Below are 19624 nucleotides of genomic sequence, written 5' to 3'. Positions count from 1 at the left end.
TATATATCGATATTTTTTCTGTGCCATAATTGGGGTTTCCCCCAAAGCATTATAGGATAGCATCTCTGTTAGCTTCATTTTTCTGAGGCAAACCCTTAAAAAAACAGTCAGTTTTAATACAAAGCCTCGTGCCGAATGTCACACAGGTTCCTTTATTAACAGAGGTCTGCACAATATCAAAATGTATAAAACAAATGAAATAAAAATAAACTGCCTGCATATATAGAATAAAAATGCTTCTTGAATAAAATAAAACAAATATTCCTTTCCTGCATAACCATTAAATTAAAATACACTGTGCAATTAATACAATGTAGACAGTAACAGGCAGACTTTTCCACTGAGGTTGACAGTTGTGCAAATAACAAAATATTTGTGCAAATCTCAAACAAAACATTCAAGTCAATTTGTCACAAAATAAACTATATCAAAATCATTAAAAAAAAAAAAATAATAATAATAATCGATATAAACGATATTGTCTCGTACCATATCGGGTTTGAAAATATATCGATATATATTAAAATCTCGATATATCGCCCAGCCCTAGAACAAAATGTTTTTGAAGCCTTGCGAATGTTGCAGTTCCACAGTTTTGTAGCATCTGTGACATGTCAGGGTTTAAAAGGTCAGATCTAGACTTAAAACACTATGGGTAGCCTTGCAATTGAAATTATTTTACCGTTACTTTATAAAAATGTCACACTTAACCATGTGTCTTACAGGAAGTGAGGGATATATGTCCTCAAAACTAGTGAGAGTGGTGATAGCTTAATATTGTGGGGTAAATTTAGCTGTGGCTCGTTCTGAGCATGAGACTCCACTGCCCCAGATGTACAATTACTCAAGTTGAGTTTGACTTTGCTCACGCAAATTTACCAGGTGGGACTCTCCATCTGAATGAAAGCGTGTCAGGAGAGTTAACACCCCAATTTTACGCTGCTCCGCAGCGCCGGTGTCCTCCAGTCAACAGCCATGTGAGTGCGTGCTCATATGAAATTACAGTTTGCTTCTTCAGGTGTGCTCTTCTGACAAGCTGACAGAAATGTTAATTCATTGTGACAAAAGACTTGCAGGAGCACCGGCACAAGCATGGTCACGCACAGAGAGGACGGAGAACATGACACATCTCAGCAGTCAGACCACAGCCATCCAGGATGTATACATTTATACATTCTGTGCCTTGCAGCGCGACTGGGGGTTAAGGGGAGTGTGGGTGTGCATGCGTTACAGAGCTGGTCAGTTTTCCATATATTATAGTAGGGCACCCTTAATGCTCTACTGAACCACACTGATAAAGTGGCTCTCTAACTCACTGCACAGCCCACCATAGTAACTGCCAGATACAGCGTGTGTATGTTTGTGTTATTTTGTATAATACTTAAACCTGTTTGTCCTCCTGAGTGAACAGCAACATTAGAAAAGTGCTATATATATATATATATATATATATATATATATATATATATATATATATATATATATATATATATATATATATATATATATATATATATATATATATATATATATATATATAAATATGTACAGTCAAGTTACCACTGAGAGACGAGGATTCATAAAGAACAAGCCCAACTGTCTTTAAAAAACCTGTTTGGCAATTGTAATAAGTGAAATTCACACATGTAATAGAAACACTGTGATTATGTTTTTTAACTTGAAATTTTAAAAACTTAGTTGAGCAGCCTCACCCTGCGTTCACACTGAAAGCGTCACGGGCGTCATAGGCAGCCGGCTGCCATTCATTTTCTATGAAAACGCGCGTCGAGAGGCGTCGGAAGCATCAATTTGAAGTTGAAAAATCTGAACTTTATGCAAATGAGCAGCGGTGACGCCGAGGCAGCGTCCAATCACACACCATGATTCCCGAAGCCTCAATACAGATTGTACTTTCATGTTCACACAAACGTACACTCATTCACATGCGTACATGAGCAGAGCTGTGCACTAACAAACTTATTCTATTAGGAATTAATATATTTCATCCAGCAAACTGACATTTTTGCTGATTTGACTGCTGTTTTTACCAGAACTGCTCATTTGAAACACGAATCTGATGGTTGAGGAGCTGGATGGTCCCAACGATTTTATTTGCTACATCGATCCAACGCAAATAATTAAAACCTGTGCTTATTAATCACAAAACACAGTTTAAACATCATGACCAAATCCGCTCTGACCCGGTGTGTCAGTGATCAGCGCAGACAGACTGCAGCTTCGCCTGAATTATGGTTCCGTGTTAAATCGACGCCGTCGGTTCTGCATTGGTGTGACGCGGAACCATAAATCAGCCTAGGCGGATTTATGGTTCCCCGGGAGCAAGGGCTCGCTGGCGGTTGATGTTGATCCAGGACCAAACTTGTTAAGGAGCATTAAACTCACTCTTATCTACGTGGAAATAACGCTAAAATATGAAGAAGGCGTCCCAAAGTGTGATCTATGGTGAAATAGGAAACTGAAGATGTGTACGCTACATGTGTAGACTGTTCCCACTGTTCCCTCCACTTCTGCAGCGCAGCTTTAGCCCCGCCCACTGAAGCTTTAGCCCCGCCCACTGCAGCTTTAGCTCCCCCCACTGCAGCTCTAGCCCCGCCCACTGCAGCTTTAGCTCCGCCCTCTGCAGGCGTCGACAGTACATGAAGCTTTCAGTGTGAACGCACCGAGCAGCGAGATGCTGGCGTCAGGAGATTTTTGATGCTTTCAGTGTGAACGCAGGGTTACAGTCCAGTAGCAGTCTTTCTCAAAATGCACAATACTACTGGAAAACCACATGTATTAGTAAATCATTCTTTTGATATGTAACCCCAATTACAAAAAGTTGGGAAGTAGTATAAAGTGCTTATAAAAACTGTTTGCACATCTCAAACTCATATTGTATATGGAAAACAGAATTAAATGAAATGTCTAATCTGAATAAATCTAACGGGTCCTTTCGAAATTGATAGCAGCAACTTATCCCAAAAAGGTTTGGACAGGAAGGTGTTTAAAGTTTGGGATGCATTTCTCTAACAAGAGTCCATTTACATTTGGGGATTGGAAAGACAAGCTGCTGGAATTTGGGATAATGTTTCATCTCTATCTCCCATTAATGTCTGATATAGAACTGGCACTGTAAAGTGGTCCAGGGTCGTCTTTTTCTTATTTTTTCTTTTCATGATGAACCAAATGTTTTTTATCTGATCAAAGATCTGGCCTGCAGTCATTCTATTTGAAAAACGTCTAGTACCAAGCTTATTTTTGTAATAGATGGAGAAGCAGTGTGGCACCTCCTGTAGCATCGTCTTGCTGAAAGATGTAAAGCTTCCCCTGACAACAGTGGACCTTTAAGTTGCTCTAACACCTCTGTGGATATATGATTTTTGCCTTTAGGGTGTGAGACTTCTCAGGTCATGGCACAAATGGATCCCCATACCAACAGAAATGCAGGCTTTTGAAGTGAGCTTTTGATATTAAGTCAGATGATCTCGCTGCTCTTTAGCTCGCACGATGTGGCGTCCATGGTTACCATAAAGAATTTCAAAATTTGATTATTCCCACCACACAATCGCTTTCCACTCGGTCTATTTAAAGTAGTTTTGGCGTAGGGAAGCCAGTGAAATTTTGGGATCATGTTCATGTTCAAGAGATGCTAATGTCATGGTCTGGGTCATGCAGCAGTGCTGGGGCATGCATGAATGCAGCTCCTGCAAAGCATGCAGTTCACTTGTCTAAGATGCAAACTATCCTGCTCCAATTTACGATTTAATTGGCTAACTCTAGCTGTGTGGCTGCAATTTTATTGGCTGACAATGGAGTTAAAGTGTAAAACGTTGACAATTCCCTGATTTGACAGACGCAGCGCTGCCACCACTACACACAAAACCCACAATGAAATTCAACAATGCTTGCCTCATTCAGACAGAAAGGAGAGTGATGCTGAAAACACTTCCAGTGTGTACTTGTGTTTGAGAGGTTTAACAGTAGTGTCCGACCGATCAGCCTTTTTTTCGATTATTTCGATCACCGATTAGGGGGAAATCAAAAAGACCGATAGCCGATATCAGCCAATCCCCCCGCCCCCCCATCCCTCTTCTTTACACCGGCATTCCTCAATAATGATAAATAAAAACAAAGCTGCATGGGAGAACTTAAATAAGAGGAATCTTCATACTGTAACTCAAACTGTGTAAAGTGTAAACAATAAGTCAAAGAACACCACAAGTCAAACCCTCAGGTTCATAATATTATTGTTTATTTATTTATTGTGGAGTAAATGTCCAAAAATGCATGTTCTGGTCCTGGTTTTACCTGGTTTTACCAGGATGAGCTGCTCTGAGCAGCAGGGGCCCCTTAGAGCACCTTTGTATTAAATTGTAGGTGCAGGGACTGTAATGTTTCATCCTCTCCTCCTTTACTTTGCATCAATTTAATTTATTGTTAGCAATATGACGTCTTGTTTGACTTTGTTTCAATGATAGTGATTGATTTCATTTGGCCACATTTAAGCAACACTAGGTGACGCTTCTCAGCTCTGGAAGAGAAAAGCCTGAATTATGGTTCCTCGTTAAATCGACGCAGAACCTACGCCGTACCATACGGCGTAGCCTACGGCGTAGGGTACGCGGCGACGCGCGCTTACGCCGTAGCTCTGCGTTGGTGTAACGCAGAACCATAAATCAGCCTAAATGCTGGGCTGCGCGTGTTGCGCTGAGCGGCTCCTCAATTCTCCGGAGCCGTGCGAGGAGAAAACATCCCCTCCCGTCTTTACTAAACCGGTTTGCTTTCAAAAGAGTCGCGTAACAACCGTGCGGATGAGCTCATGGCGCAAACAGGCCGAGTTTGGAAAAGTTAAAGCGAGCGGCGGTCCCGTCAGCAGCGCCGACACCAGCAGCTGGTCGGGGGCCAATGATAATGCACACACGACAGCACGTGACTAACATGTGTAACAGGGTGCGCTTGTTTTATGTCTCAGAGAAGGAGAGACGAGATGAGAGAGCGAGAAAAGCCTGTAATTTAATAGAAAAAAAAATGTATAATAAAAAAAAAAATTCAGGCGTGGCGGCTATGATTTAGCAGTGGCGGGCCGCCACTGCTAAATCATCAAAAATGTAAATATAAGATATGCACTTTATGCAGCCGATTTTCTTAAAAAAAAAAAAAAAAAAAAAAAAATCGAAATTATTTTTTTTCGATTTTTTTTTTTTGGGGGGGGGGGGGGCGATATCGATTATTAATAAAATTATGAATATCGAATTCGATAATCGGCCACGGCCGATTATCGGTCGCCCACTATTTAACAGCCAATCATGTCACTTGTCTGTTGAAATTAACCTAGTTATTAGCAAGATGCTTCTCAAGGTGTTTGCTTTTGCTGCTCATGTACAAACTTCTCTTGCTTTCTTGTATAACACTGATACATTCTGAAAGTGAGATTTTTCTAGGTGCCCAAACTTTTTTGGAGGTTGTAAATAGATTATTCAATGATAAAAGATCTGAACATACTGTAGAGATGGTTATGGTTATCCCAGCTTTGTCAAACAGATGTTGCATCACTACACTCCATGGGGACTTTGCCAGAAGTTCCTAAAAAAGGCTAGTTCTAATAAAAAATACATTTTAAAAAAAGTATGGTTATTGTGCAGTGATATGGAGCAAGCCTGTTAATGATCTACCAAGTCAGAGCTGTTGTTTTATTAGAACAAAATATAAATCAACCTTGAATTTCCTTGTTTTAACATATGAATAAGTGATGACTGCTTAAAACAATACGCTAAATAAATGTGCCAGCGGAAGGACCACAGTCTTTTTGGGTCCCCATGAGTGGACAGCTACTCGACTGCTCCTTTCAAAGCTTTTTGTCCTGCTCATTAGCAAATTGTACCAAGTAAAATACCCACAATCCCAAAGGAAACTCTATTATGTAAAGCAGTTGATAGTGGACCTGGCTCATGTGAGTGTGCTTTGTTTGGCTGCTTTTTTTTGTCCGACTGCAGGCTGGAGATTTATTGTTGCCATGGGTGACATAAATGCACCGTGGATCTGATCTGCAGAGGCTCTGCTCGACCAGAATTATCACAGCTCATTCCTAACTGCATGTTAGCATCAGTTATTCAGAAGAAATTGCCAGAAACACTTGAAACAGAGACACAGTTTCTTATCTATGTCAGCCTCCTAAGGATAACGTTGCATTTGTCCACATGGAAGCCCATTAAATATAAACAATGTTGGATTTGTACAAGTATTGAAAGTTTACAACAAATTTTAGATTGTCTTGTTTTTTTGTTATCTTCATAATATGCAGTTTGGCCCAGACGTAACTGGGCAGTTACAGTTTTGCGTGTACACTAGAGATGGCCGGTATGGACTAAAAAATGTATCACGATCATCTCTGGCATTTATCCCGATAACGATAAAAATGACGATAAAAAAAATACCAATTCAACTCCACTTTTTTAACTATAAACCTATCTCACTCTCAGATCCGCCATGTTTGTTACACAAAAACGTCATCAATGGGAATTTATCTTTCTTTTTCTTTCTTTCTTTCTTTCTTTCTTTCTTTCTTTCTTTCTTTCTTTCTTTCTTTCTTTCTTTCTTTCTTTCTTTCTTTCTTTCTTTCTTTCTTTCTTTCTTTCTTTCTTTCTTTCTTTCTTTCTTTCTTTCTTTCTTTCTTTCTTTCTGGCTCATTCTTTCATTCTTTCAGGCTCATTCTTTCTTTCTTTTAGGCTCATTTCTTTCTTTCTTTCTTTCTTTCTTTCTTTCTTTCTTTCTTTCTTTCTTTCTTTCTTTCTTTCTTTCTTTCTTTCAGGCTCATTCTTTCTTTCTTTCAGGCTCTTTCTTTCTTTCTTTCAGGCTCTTTCTTTCTTTCAGGCTCTTTCTTTCTTTCTTTTAGGCTCATATCTTTCTTTCTTTCTTTCTTTCTTTCTTTCTTTCTTTCTTTCTTTCTTTCTTTCTTTCTTTCTTTCTTTCTTTCTTTCTTTCTTTCTTTCTTTCTTTCTTTCTATTCATATTTTAGGAGATTCTTTCTTTCTTTCTTTCTTTCTTTCATATTTTAGGAGATTCTTTCTTTCTTTCTTTCTTTCATTCTTTCTTTCTTTCTTTCTTTCTTTCTTTCATATTTTAGGAGATTCTTTCTTTCTTTCTTTCTTTCTTTCTTTCTTTCTTTCATATTTTAGGAGATTCTTTCTTTCTTTCTTTCTTTCATATTTTAGGAGATTCTTTCTTTCTTTCTTTCTTTCTTTCTTTCTTTCTTTCATTCTTTCTTTCATATTTTAGGAGATTATTTCTTTCTTTCTTTCTTTCATTCTTTCTTTCTTTCTTTCTTTCTTTCATATTTTAGGAGATTCATTCTTTCTTTCTTTCTTTCTTTCTTTCATATTTTAGGAGATTCTTTCTTTCTTTCTTTCTTTCTTTCTTTCTTTCATATTTTAGGAGATTCTTTCTTTCTTTCTTTCTTTCTTTCTTTCATATTTTAGGAGATTCTTTCTTTCTTTCTTTCTTTCTTTCTTTCTTTCTTTCTTTCTTTCTTTCTTTCTTTCTTTCTTTCTTTCTTTCTTGGCTCATTTCTTTCTTTCTTTCTTTCTTTCATTCAGGCTCTTTCTTTCTTTCTTTCTTTCTTTCTTTCTTTCTTTCTTTCTTTCTTTCTTTCTTTCTTTCTTTCTTTCTTTCTTTCTTTCTTTCTTTCTTTCTTTCTTTCTTTCTTTCTTTCTTTCTTTCTTTCTTTCTTTCTTTCTTTCTTTCTTTCTTTCAGGCTCATATCTTTCTTTCTTTCTTTCTTTTTTTAGGCTCATTTCTTTCTTTCTCCACAGGTGGTAGGATCGCCACTACAGGATCAACACTCATACAGACTTCATCTATAATGTCAAGATGTCGAAGAAGACTTTAGAATATATCTGTCAGCGCCTCTCCTCCAGACCTTCAAGATAAACCGTTCATCTCTTGTGACATCAAACTCTGATGAAATGTGACATGACCATTCTGCTATCGCTTCAAATCAGATCGGATATGTATACGATTTAGGACCGTATAGGAAAGTGGTCTGGGTCGGATTTTTTACTTAAAAATAAAGCAGTGTGAACATAGCCTAAGAAGTTACTTGTTCAGTTTCGGTCTTATCTCTCATTTCTAGACAAATAACACACATAAAAAGGTTGGTAGCTGTTTGACTGTAGACGCCAATATGAATTCCAAGAAGATCTCAATGCAAATGAAAAGACCAGGGACAAAACTAAAGTGAGCGACTGCAGAATCCCTTCTTTGTTGTAGAACACCCCCATCAAAACATCAACAGAAGTCAAGAATGCTTTGGAGAATGTAGGTGTATCATGGACAAACTGTATAATCAAGAAACATGATGGAGGGCTGATGTTTGATGTGGCTGATGACAGAAATGGCAAGAAGGTGTTTTTTTTTGTAGGTATAAGGCCATACTCAACTCATACAGATGAAACCAGAAATGCACATACACTGTGCCAAAAGACATATTTTTTGTCTCACTGTGTGAAGTTAAATCAGACTAAACCTCTCCTGTTTCAGTACAGTCAGGATTAACATAATTTTGTCATTTTGCTAAATACTACAATACTAGAGAGAATAGAATAGAGAGAATAGAGACCATTTCTTAGAGAATTTTATATCACTTTCTTCAAGGTCAAAAGTTTACAAATATTTCCTTAGTATTTAGTGGCATTGCCTTTGGACTGCATGACTTGGGTCCAATGTTTTGATTAACTTTCCACAAGCTTGTGACGGTTCTCTGCTGGAGTTCTGGCCCGTTCCTCTGGTGCAACCGAGTCAGGTTTTTTGGTCGCCTCGCTCGCACGGCTTTTCAGATCTGCCCACTCATTTTCGATGGGATTCAGATCAGAGCTTTGTGATGGCCACTCCAACAAATCGACTTTGTTGACCTCCAGCCACTTTTTAACTATTTTGTCAGTATGTTTAGGGTCAATGTCCATTTGGACAAACAGCAGAACAAGGAACAGAGACCAAAGGGTCAAAGGCAGGAGGCAAAATATGAGCCATAGTATGAGTCACCTTCTCCACGAAAAAACCTAAGAAACTTTTCACATGCCTTAGGAGAAGTACATCAATACAGGGAGACTCAGAAGTATGATATTGGTATTTGATATCGTGCAAACAGATGATGCCTGTTTTGAGACACTGCAACACCATTGTCAGGTGAAGTTCCAGTTTCCTACCCCCTGCAGAGGCGACACCTTGGAAGTAGCTTCAACAAAGACTTGAACCACGGGAATGCCATATGATGGAGTTCTTGACTGACTATGAGGTAGTTTCTAACTGAATGATCACATCTGACTGTAAATACCTTTTAATTGCTTTTTGTCTTTCACCTTTGGTTTGTTGATTCTTGCCGATTGTGCTTTGAACTTACTGTATAAAAGTCCTGTTGTCAAACCATTCGAGGTCAGCACACCAACCCAGTCATGCACTGCGTTTGGTCCGCTCACCGCCGGCTACTGAATAAAACTCACCACACCACAGCGGATTTCTGAACTGGATTCCATATTATTCCTCAACACCTGCAACTTGTCCTTCGACCACTTACGTTCAGCTTTTCTGCACTCTCGTCTGACAGCACAAGCTGTACCATTCAGTCAGGGCTTATTTTTTGTTTTTGGCAGCCTGTTTTTTATTTGGAGCTACAGCATGTAGTACGGCCTGACAGGTGGAATGAAACCATGAACTGAGCTCCTCTGTATCAGTCCAAGACGTCGGAAGCATGTGCCACACGGGTCCTGAGCCTCACCTGCCAACTGCTGCGATACCCGGGCGAATGCGTCTCTTTCTCCGGGGCAGTTGGAGCGGGACGCGGCACAGGTGATCAGGGACACACACAATGTAGGTGGCAACGGTTTGGATCCACTATAATTTTTCTTTCTTTCTTTCTTTCTTTCTTTCTTTCTTTCTTTCTTTCTTTCTTTCTTTCCTTTCTTTCTTTCTTTCTTTCTTTCTTTCTTTCTTTCTTTCTTTCTTTCTTTCTTTCTTTCGACGAAATGAGGGCCTTTTTGCCCCCCTAAACGTGCCCCAAAAGTAACCAAATTTTGCACCAAGCCAGGCCTGTTGATATTTAACGGTTGGCTCAACAGCGCCCCATCTGATTGGTCCATATTTGATAGTTCCCCAAAAGGCACCAAATTTTGCACCCAAGCCAGGCCTGGCGATACATTTGGTATTTAATGGTTTGCATTAATGGGCGTGGCAAAATGGCTCAACAGCGCCCCCTTGAAAACTTTGTGCCTCAAGCCCCACAATACGGTTTGACGTACATGCACGAAAATCGGTACACACCTGTATCATGTCGCAACTTAAAGAAAAGTTTCTTAGCGCCATGGCCCAAACCCAACAGGAAGTCGGCCATTTTGAATTAATCGTGTAATTTTGGCGAAATGTATTCCATTTCTTTAGCCGCTTCTTCGCCCGAACCGTAACGTGCACCCAGGTGTGTTATACATCAAAATGTGCGACTCCATCCTGCAACGACGCACATTACTTTTCTCAGTCAAAAGCGTTACCGTGGCGACGATAGATGCCAAAAAGCGCGCCTCCCCTTCATCTGATTGGTCCATATTTGATAGATCCTACTTTCTGCCATAACTTTTGAATGGTTTGATATAGAGACTTGTGGGTGGTCTCATCAGACTCGGTATTGAGTACTTGACCTTCATTGGTATGAATTAGCCCCGCCCATTCTTCTAATTTGTGGATATTTGATAGTTCCTACTTTCTGTCATAACTTTTGAATGGTTTGATATAGAGAGTTGTGGGTGGTTTCATCCACTAAATGTCCAGGCCTGAAGAATCTACATCAAGTCATACAAGCTTCCACTGCAGCCTGAACGTGCACAAGGGTGGAGGACCGTTCATCGCTGCTTGCAGCTTTAATTGAGTGTTGACATTCTGAAAGACAAGACCTAATAACAGTATAAAAACTAACAAAACTGGCATTGACGGATGGCTAGCCACATACACCGGCGCCATCCTGTCTTGCGCAACCGAAAATGCATGACGAATGCAGAGTTGTGTAATAGTCTGATTTAACTTCAGACAGTGAGACAAAAAATGTCTTTTTGCACAGTGTCTGTAAACCTCTGTTTTCAACTGTATTCCCCCAAAACTATGATAGCACGGTATAACAGTTCAGATTGACAATGGAAATGGACAGATTATGAAAAGCAGGTCAAGACAAAAGTAATACTCTTCCATGGCCAGGTTGGTCACCTGTACTCAACCAAACAGAACACGGCTTTCAGTTACTGAAGGACAAAACAAATGAGCAGCCAACTGAGGGTACGTGTATTTCAAGGTGTTAGAGCACCTTAAGTGGGGACACTTGAGAAAGTAATTAACTGCAAAAGGGAGTTTCATCCACGTTTAAATAATTGTGGCTATATTTACAGCCATTTCATTCATACATACTTTTTTGCATCTGAAAATGGAGGTACTTCGGTTAAAATGGCCATGGATTTCTAATGATAAATACCACATTTTTATGAAACCTCTTCACCTTGCAATGCCAAAGACACAAAAAATGAATTTGAAGTGTTAATTCTATATTTTAAATCAAAACACTTCCAGTTTTGTATTTAGACATTCTAAATAATTTCCCCATTATTGTAAAACATTAAGTGGGATTATGTTGTGTGTTATTATGTGTGGGTCTTGGTTATTGTGGTGGACCAGAGGTCTCAAAAATTAATGTATGAGATATGATAGAGCTGGGAATGATGGGGTTAAACTAAAGCTACAAGTCTTGTACTTTGATCACATTTTGATTTATTTTAAATGTATTGCACTGGTGTATAAAGGCAAAACCATTAAAACTTACTGTCCAAGTACTTCTGGACCCAACTGTAATTCAATTCAATTCAATTTTATTTATATAGCGTCTAATACAACAGAGTTGTCTCTAGACGCTTTACAGAGACCCATACCCAGAACATGACCCCCGAGCAGTTATTACATAAACAATGGCAGGTAAAAACTCCCCTAGTGGGAGAAAAACCTTAAGCCAAACAGTGGCAAGGAAAAACTCCCCTTTAGGAGGGAAGAAACCTTGAGCAGGACCAGGCTCATCAGGGGGGACCCTCCTGCCGAGGGCCAGACTGGTGGGTCAGGGACGGCAACAGCACAGCAGGCAGGTGGAAGCAAGCAACGGGATGACCGGGGGTGGGGACCGCAGGCCAGCACACAGCTCCCGAAGCTCCGGCCCAATCAGCAAGCCCCAACTGTATGCTGTTATACAATATTTTGTGGCCGTTGGTTCATTTGAAGCAGATGATTTTGCGTTCATGCATGTTTTAGTGGTCTTTAACTCTAATTTGCAACATATTTCATCAGTGTGCTGGCTCATAAATGCTGGAGCACTTATATATGTCAATAAGGTTAGGCAATGTTTTTCTGTTGCGTGTGTGTGGGTTTTTTTGTGGGTTTTTTCTTTTTTACATTTTTTAAAAATTAAATACCTGATCAGCAATGATCCTTACTGGACCAGTTTTTTTGTTTATTTTACACTCTTCATAGTAAAGCTCCCTCATCCCAATCTCCTTTCAAAGCTGAAGTGCACTCAAGAGACGGGGATCGATAAGAGATCAGAGCCGCAGGGAGGATTCAATGCTTTTCATGGAAAGGTCGGAGCATTTCTAGTGAACGGGACTCGTGCTGCTGCAACCAACAGACGGACGTATCCATCTACAGGCAGATAATGCTCATGGACTGATGTTTGCAGCAGGCACAGCGTTTGATAGATGCTACTATCACATGGTGGCGATGGGACATTTGCAGAAATAGATATGATGACATACACAGGAGCTGCCTGAGAACATATTTATCAGAAAGCCAAATGTCTTCTAGCAGCCAGAGGGCTGTCCGTTAATGCTCCTGCCAGGTGAGGTGGATTTATGACCTTAGTTACCGTAGAACGCTCCAAATATCCATTTCATATTTAGAACATTCTCCAGGAAAGTGGCTTGTTAACTGAGATCCAGCTTCAGTTAATCACTGCAATCATTTTTGGTTTGTTTGGTATTGTATTCAGCAAAAGAATTAAGTAAGTTATGAATAATCACACACAATTCCTTTTAATGAATTAATGAAAAAAATCTGTTTAAGAGTCAAGATATTTTAGAATTAGCCAAAAGGAAGCATGAGTTTTCCTTTTCCCAGACATCACAACCTTTTATAGCAAATTCAGTTGCTGAAAGTGGTGATTACTTTTGGAATATGGGGACTGCTGCACAAAAGACCGATACTGGTGTGTGAAGATTGTTTATGTTGACGTGGGCCAGCCGTTGCTGGATATGGTTATCCGCCTTTACTTAGTCAACGACCGCACTGGCAGCTATACCAACCACTGGATACCAGTCCATGCTTATAGATTGGTCACTGGAACACTGATATTCAGGACTAATTTGATTTTTGCATGGACACTGGTCCCTGTGTACACAATTTGAACAATAAAGTTCTAATAATGTGATATGATGTGAATAATTTAATATATATAGATATATATAGAAATGCTAGTTCTGACATATAGGGGTTTGTCTCCATCAGCTTCCGAAGCAACATGGCTGCACCCAGCACGACGAAAAAAGGGCTTGTGCTTCGTCCATTGTTTGATAGTCTAGGTCCGGGGTCGTCAACTTTAGCGCCACCCTAGTGGCTCCGGGAGCTTTTTCAAAAATGTTTGACCTTTTTTTTCAATTTTTCCTTCTTTTTTTTTTTTTTTTCCTTTTTGTCTTCTTTTTTCTTCTTCCTTTTTCTTTTTTTCTTCTTTTTTCCTTTTTTCCTCTATTTTTCTTCTTTTTCCTTTCGTTTTTAATCTTGACATTTCGACTTTTTTTTCTTGGAATTTTGACTTTTTTCTCGACATTTCGACTTTTTTCACAAGATTTTGACTTTTTTCTCGAAATTTCAACTTTTTTTTTTTGACATTTTAACTTTTTTCTCGACATTTCGACTTTTTTTTCGAATGCATAATGGAAAAAAAAAATCTTCCCCCAGTTCTAACTAATATAGAAACATGCAGCATGTGTTGCCTTCATTCTAAGGCTTATACAGACTTCATTTTTTTGCGGCTCCAGACATATTTGTTTTTTTGTGTTTTTGAGGTCTCAATATGGCTCTTTCAACATTTTGGGTTGCCGAACCCTGGTCTAGGTTAATCCACACAACATTCAGTTCAACTATGCAGGTTCTTGTTGAAACATTTTTTGCCTTGGAGAGACTCGTGAGTGTTAATTATTGAGTTGTCTCATAAAATGTTTGTTGTTCTCTGCCGTGTATTGTTGCTCAAATTAATGTGGTTTAAGTACACAAAGCTGTTGCTGGTGCATTAATTTATTTTACAGCACATATATGAGGAGCACTGACGGCATCATGTGATTATTTATGAGTTAATGTGACATTTTTAGATTTGTAAGATTCCAACACAGCTGACAACTAGTGACATATATTTCATGCTTGTTTGCAGTTTTACAAAGAAAATGTTCACTAAACTGAGAGGAAGTAAAAATGGAACTCTGTGCCTGATGTTCCATGAATCTGTTAGCTGATGGCAAATAGCTATCCCAGGACGGATAATAACAACCTAGACCAGGGGTCTGCAACCCAAATGTAGAAAGAGCCATATTGGACCAAAAACACAAAAAACAAATATGTCTGGAGCCGCAAAAAATGAAAAGTCTTGTATCAGCCTTAGAATGAAGGCAACACATGCTGCATGTTTCTATATTAGTTATAACTGGGGGAAGATTTTTTTTTCATTATGCACTTCGAGAAAAAAGTGGAAATGTCGAGAAAAAAGTGGAAATGTCGAGAAAAAAGTGGAAATGTCGAGAAAAAAGTCGAGATGTCGAGAAAAAAGTCAAAAAGTCGAAATGTCGAGAAAAAAGTCGAAATGTCGAGAAAAAAGTCAAAATGTCGAGAAAAAAGTCGAAATGTCGAGAAAAAAGTCAAAATGTCGGGAAAAAGTCGAAATGTCGAGAAAAAAGTCGAAATGTCGAGAAAAAAGTTGAAATGTCGAGAAAAAAGTTGAAATTTCAAGAAAAAAGTCGAAATGTCAAGATTAATGTTGAAGTACAATCTTGAGACAAAAGTCAAAATGTCGAGAAAAAGTCAAAATATTGAGAAAAAAGTCGAAATTTTGGGAAAAAAGTCGAAAATATCGAGATTAAAAAGGAGAAAGAAAAAGTAAGAAAAAAGAGAAAAAAAAGGAAAAAAAGGAAAAAAGAGAAAAAAAGAGAAAAAAAGGAGAAAAAAAAGGAAAAAAAGGTCAAACATTTTTGAAAAAGCTCCAGGAGCCACTAGGGCAGCGCTAAAGAGCCGCACGCGGCTCTAGAGCCGCGGGTTGCCGACCCCTGACCTAGACACTGCTTGCATTGTGATTAAATGTTACCGCACATGACCACAATTTTCTCCTTTCAGACAGAACTAAACACTACAAAAAACATGACAAGATAATGCCTTTGATACAATCTGCAACTGAATATAGAAAGTAAATCACGATCTTGAAAATTGACGTGAAAAGTCCAGGCTGGCTTTATGTGAAATCAAATTCTAACAACCAACTAAAATGTGTCGACACAGCACCTTCCTGCACTTTCACTGCAACAGCTCAAGGAACGATCAATCAATCCAATAAAGTTTTTTTACTCCTACTTTACTATTACTGTCCATCCAGATTCTAATTACTGCTTGCATTGCTAAAGCAACTGCCCATAAACATAAAACTACATTTATACAGTGAAACGTACAACTCAACAAGAGTCTTATTTCTGCTATTGAGTACAGTTTACATCCCGAACTTTGGTGGAGATGGAAACTAATGCTTCCCTAGATTTACAAAGCAGATTTGACACAATGTTCCCAGTCGCTGTAGTTAGATATTTCTGAATAAAGCTAGAGACCATAAGAGACCATTCCTTAAGTAGCTATTGCACAGTGGTTGACATCTCAGCACAGTTTCATTTAAAATGAATTATTGGGAATAATAGCCTCTTTGAAACAATAACTTTAAGCAGATTTGTAGTTTGAGGGACAGTATTTGGACTAGCGGGGAAGAAAAGAAAGATATGATTAATAGACAAAAGCAGAGGGAAAGTATAATTATATAGTAGAGAACACGGAAAAACCAACGGTTTTCCACTGATTGTGACAGAACTGTCATTTCAACATCACCAGAATAACATTGAATGACATAATATTTTCATATGGACCTTTTTCCATTAAAAAAAAATTATTCAAACAAATTATGAGCTAGGAATGGCATTAGAATCTTCTTTCAGAGGCAACAGTAATAAGATTTTTAAATGACACGGTAAAGAAATGTTAATTTGTATCAGGTCATGAAGGAGGCGTGCAGTGTAACCATGGTGATAATTCAGTGCCTCAGGGTTAAATGGAGTACTTTGCAAGGCACATCAAAAGTGTCTCAGGGAACATGCAATCCACATACTGTACACATTAGCAAACTGTTTTATTCCTTTATCAGCACATGGCCGCTCTGCTTTTGTTATATTTAGTAAATCGGGGAGGAAAAACAGAAACAGACGAGAGTAGTAACATAGTAAGTTTCTGCAGCAAATCAGCCTCTAATGGTACTTTTCCACTAGGGTCTACCCAGTACTCGAGTTGTAAAATAAAATCAGGGGGATTGTGGATTTTATCATATGGGGACAGATAATTTGTGCTGATTACAAATAATATAATATATACAAATAATAGCACTGACCCAAACACCTGCAGAAATACTGCAGGAATGACAATAGCAGCAGTTAAATGCAGCCTTCTGTAAGCTTTAAATATCCACTGGGCTTACATCAAATACATCAAAACACAACAATAAAAAACACTTTTCTGAACTTATCAATATGACTCTGTCCTTCACAGGATAAGTAAAACGGATCACTGCAAAAACTCACAATCTTAACAAGAATATTTGTCTTATTTCTAGTTAAAATGTCTCATTTTAGTAAAAAAAAATCTCATTACACTTAAAACAAGACTCCATCACTGGAAAAAGGGGGGATATATATTGTTTTTTCGGCACTACCTTGTTCTCTATAGCTGATATAACATGAATTACTCCTATGTGGGATCAATAAAGTTTCTTATTTTTGCCAATTGAGAAAATTAAATATATTTATATTTGGTGCCTAACTGTTTCCCAAGTATATTAGTGCGTGTGTGAATGAATAAATGAGACTTAAAACGTACATTTCTTTGTAGAAAGGCGCTTTATAAAAATAAGTCCATTTACTTGTATTAGTTTACAACGCAGTCTTGCCACATCCAATATGGCGGCGACGTTGATGTATCGCAGCAGCGGCAAAACCACTCGATGCGGCGTCTACGTATATATGTTTATGGTCACTATGAGTGAAACACAAAAAAACAAACAAAAAGAACATGGATACATGTACAACAATACATTGGGAAAACAATTACAAAACAGCATGTTCTTTCTTAGCGCTTAAATGTAAAAGGGGAGAGGGGTTGCTCCTCATTGCAACACTGCTGGATGTCAGTATGACTCCTATTAGCAACGCAGCATGAAACCTAGATATTGGTGGGGAAGATTTGACCCGCTTTATCCCTCCATCCGGTTCTGCACGTGCGTGAGTGCCTGCGTGCGTGCGCAAAAGAAGAAAATGATGGTGACTCTGAAATCTTTATCTCCCTCCACCATTCCTTACTGCAGGTAATGGCGTCCCCAGACAGCGGCTCTTTATTATCAGGAACTGATTGTGGTGTCTAATAGAGTCAAGATGGATGTGGCCCAGTTTGAAGGTGGAGATGTTCCAGGTCAAAGTCTTTTCATGATAATTGTTTAAGAGCTACTGGAAACACGGGTAGTCTTAGAAGTTTCATAGGAATAATCTCATTTCAATCAGATTTAATTTTAGTATTATCATAAATGCATATGGAAAAGGTTTATCCAACCCAAGGAAAGCTGGGATTAAAACGGGGGTGGACCTCCATCTGCCTCCCCTTAACCCCTGCTATTCTGACTAAATCTCCCCAATGCTTTGAAATAAGGAATGGGTTTTCATTTATTGTTTAAAACTATAAAAGATCATCTTTGGCCCCTAAAATATGGTACTTGGTTATACCGCCCCACATAGTGCAAGTCTGCGTGACAGACCTGCCGGTTCTACTGTGTGGATGAGAGGATGCAGGCAGCAGTGGTTAATGGTTAAATAAGCTTCCACAGGTGATATTTTCACTTATTTTTAAGTTAAATTATTACATTCAAGTTGAATTTCAACCATGAACCAACCGCCAAAGGAGACTGTTCACTGCGTCTGTTATTCGCTAGTCAAAACTGTCTGAATTGTGGGGGTGGGCGGTATGGACTAAAAAATGTATCACGATAATTTCTGGCATTTATCCCGATAACGATAAAAATTACGATAAAAAAAATACCAATTCAACTCCACCTTTGTAATTATAAATCTATCACCACCATTCAGTCTCTGGAGCCAAAACACTGCTCTAAAAGATACTAAATACTAAACTACACAATTAAATTGAATTGATAAAAAACAATTAAATGATTATACCTGTACTGCAAAACTGGAATGACTCAGATCTGCCATGTTTGTACACAAACACGTATCAACGGGAATTTTTCTTTCTTTCTTTCTTTCTTTCTTTCTTTCTTTCTTTCTTTCTTTCTTTCTTTCTTTCTTTCTTTCTTTCTTTCTTTCTTTCTTTCTTTCTTTCTTTCTTTCTTTCTTTCTTTCTTTCTTTCTTTCTTTCTTTCTTTCTTCTTTCTTTCTTCTTCTGACGAAAGGAGGGCCTTTTTTTCCCCCTAAACGTGCCCCAAAAGTCACCAAATTTTGCACCAAGCCAGGCCTGGCGAACAATTTGATATTTAATGGTTTGCATTAATGGGCGTGGCCTAATGGCTCAACAGCGCCCCTAGAAAACTTTGTGCCCTCAAGCCCCACAATACGGTTTTGGACATACATGCACGAAAATCGGTACATACCTGTATCATGTCACAACTTAAAGAAAAGTCTCTTAGCGCCATGACCGAAACCCAACAGGAAGTTGGCCATTTTGATTAATCGTGTCATTTTGGCAAAATGTATTCAATTTCTTTAGCCGCTTCTTTCGCCCCGAACAGTAACGTGCACCCAGGTGTGTTGTACATCAAAATGTGCGACTCCATCCCTGCGACGACGCGCATTACTTTTCTCAGTCAAAAGCGTTACCGTGGCGACGATAGATGCCAAAAAGCGCGCCCCCCTTCATCTGATTGGTCCATATTTGGATAGATCCTACTTTCTGTCATAACTTTTGAATGGTTTGGGTATAGAGAGTCGTGGGTGGTGTCATCAGACTCGTATTGAGTACTTGACCTTCATTGGTATGAATTAGCCCCGCCCCTTCTTCTGATTAGTCGATATGTGATAGTCCCTATTCTCTGCCATAACTTTTGAATGGTTTGATATAGAGAGTCGTCGGCTGGTTTCATCCACTAAATGTCTTTCTTTCTTTCTTTCTTTCTTTCTTCTTTCTTTCTTTCTTTCTTTCCTTTCTTTCTTTCTTTCTTTCTTTCTTTCTTTCTTTCTTTCTTTCTTTCTTTCTTTCTTTCTTT

The sequence above is a fragment of the Cololabis saira genome, chromosome 15, assembly GCF_033807715.1.
Source record: "Cololabis saira isolate AMF1-May2022 chromosome 15, fColSai1.1, whole genome shotgun sequence".
In the NCBI taxonomy this organism is placed as follows: Eukaryota; Metazoa; Chordata; class Actinopteri; order Beloniformes; family Belonidae; genus Cololabis; species Cololabis saira.
Note: the sequence above shows the minus strand (reverse complement) of the source record.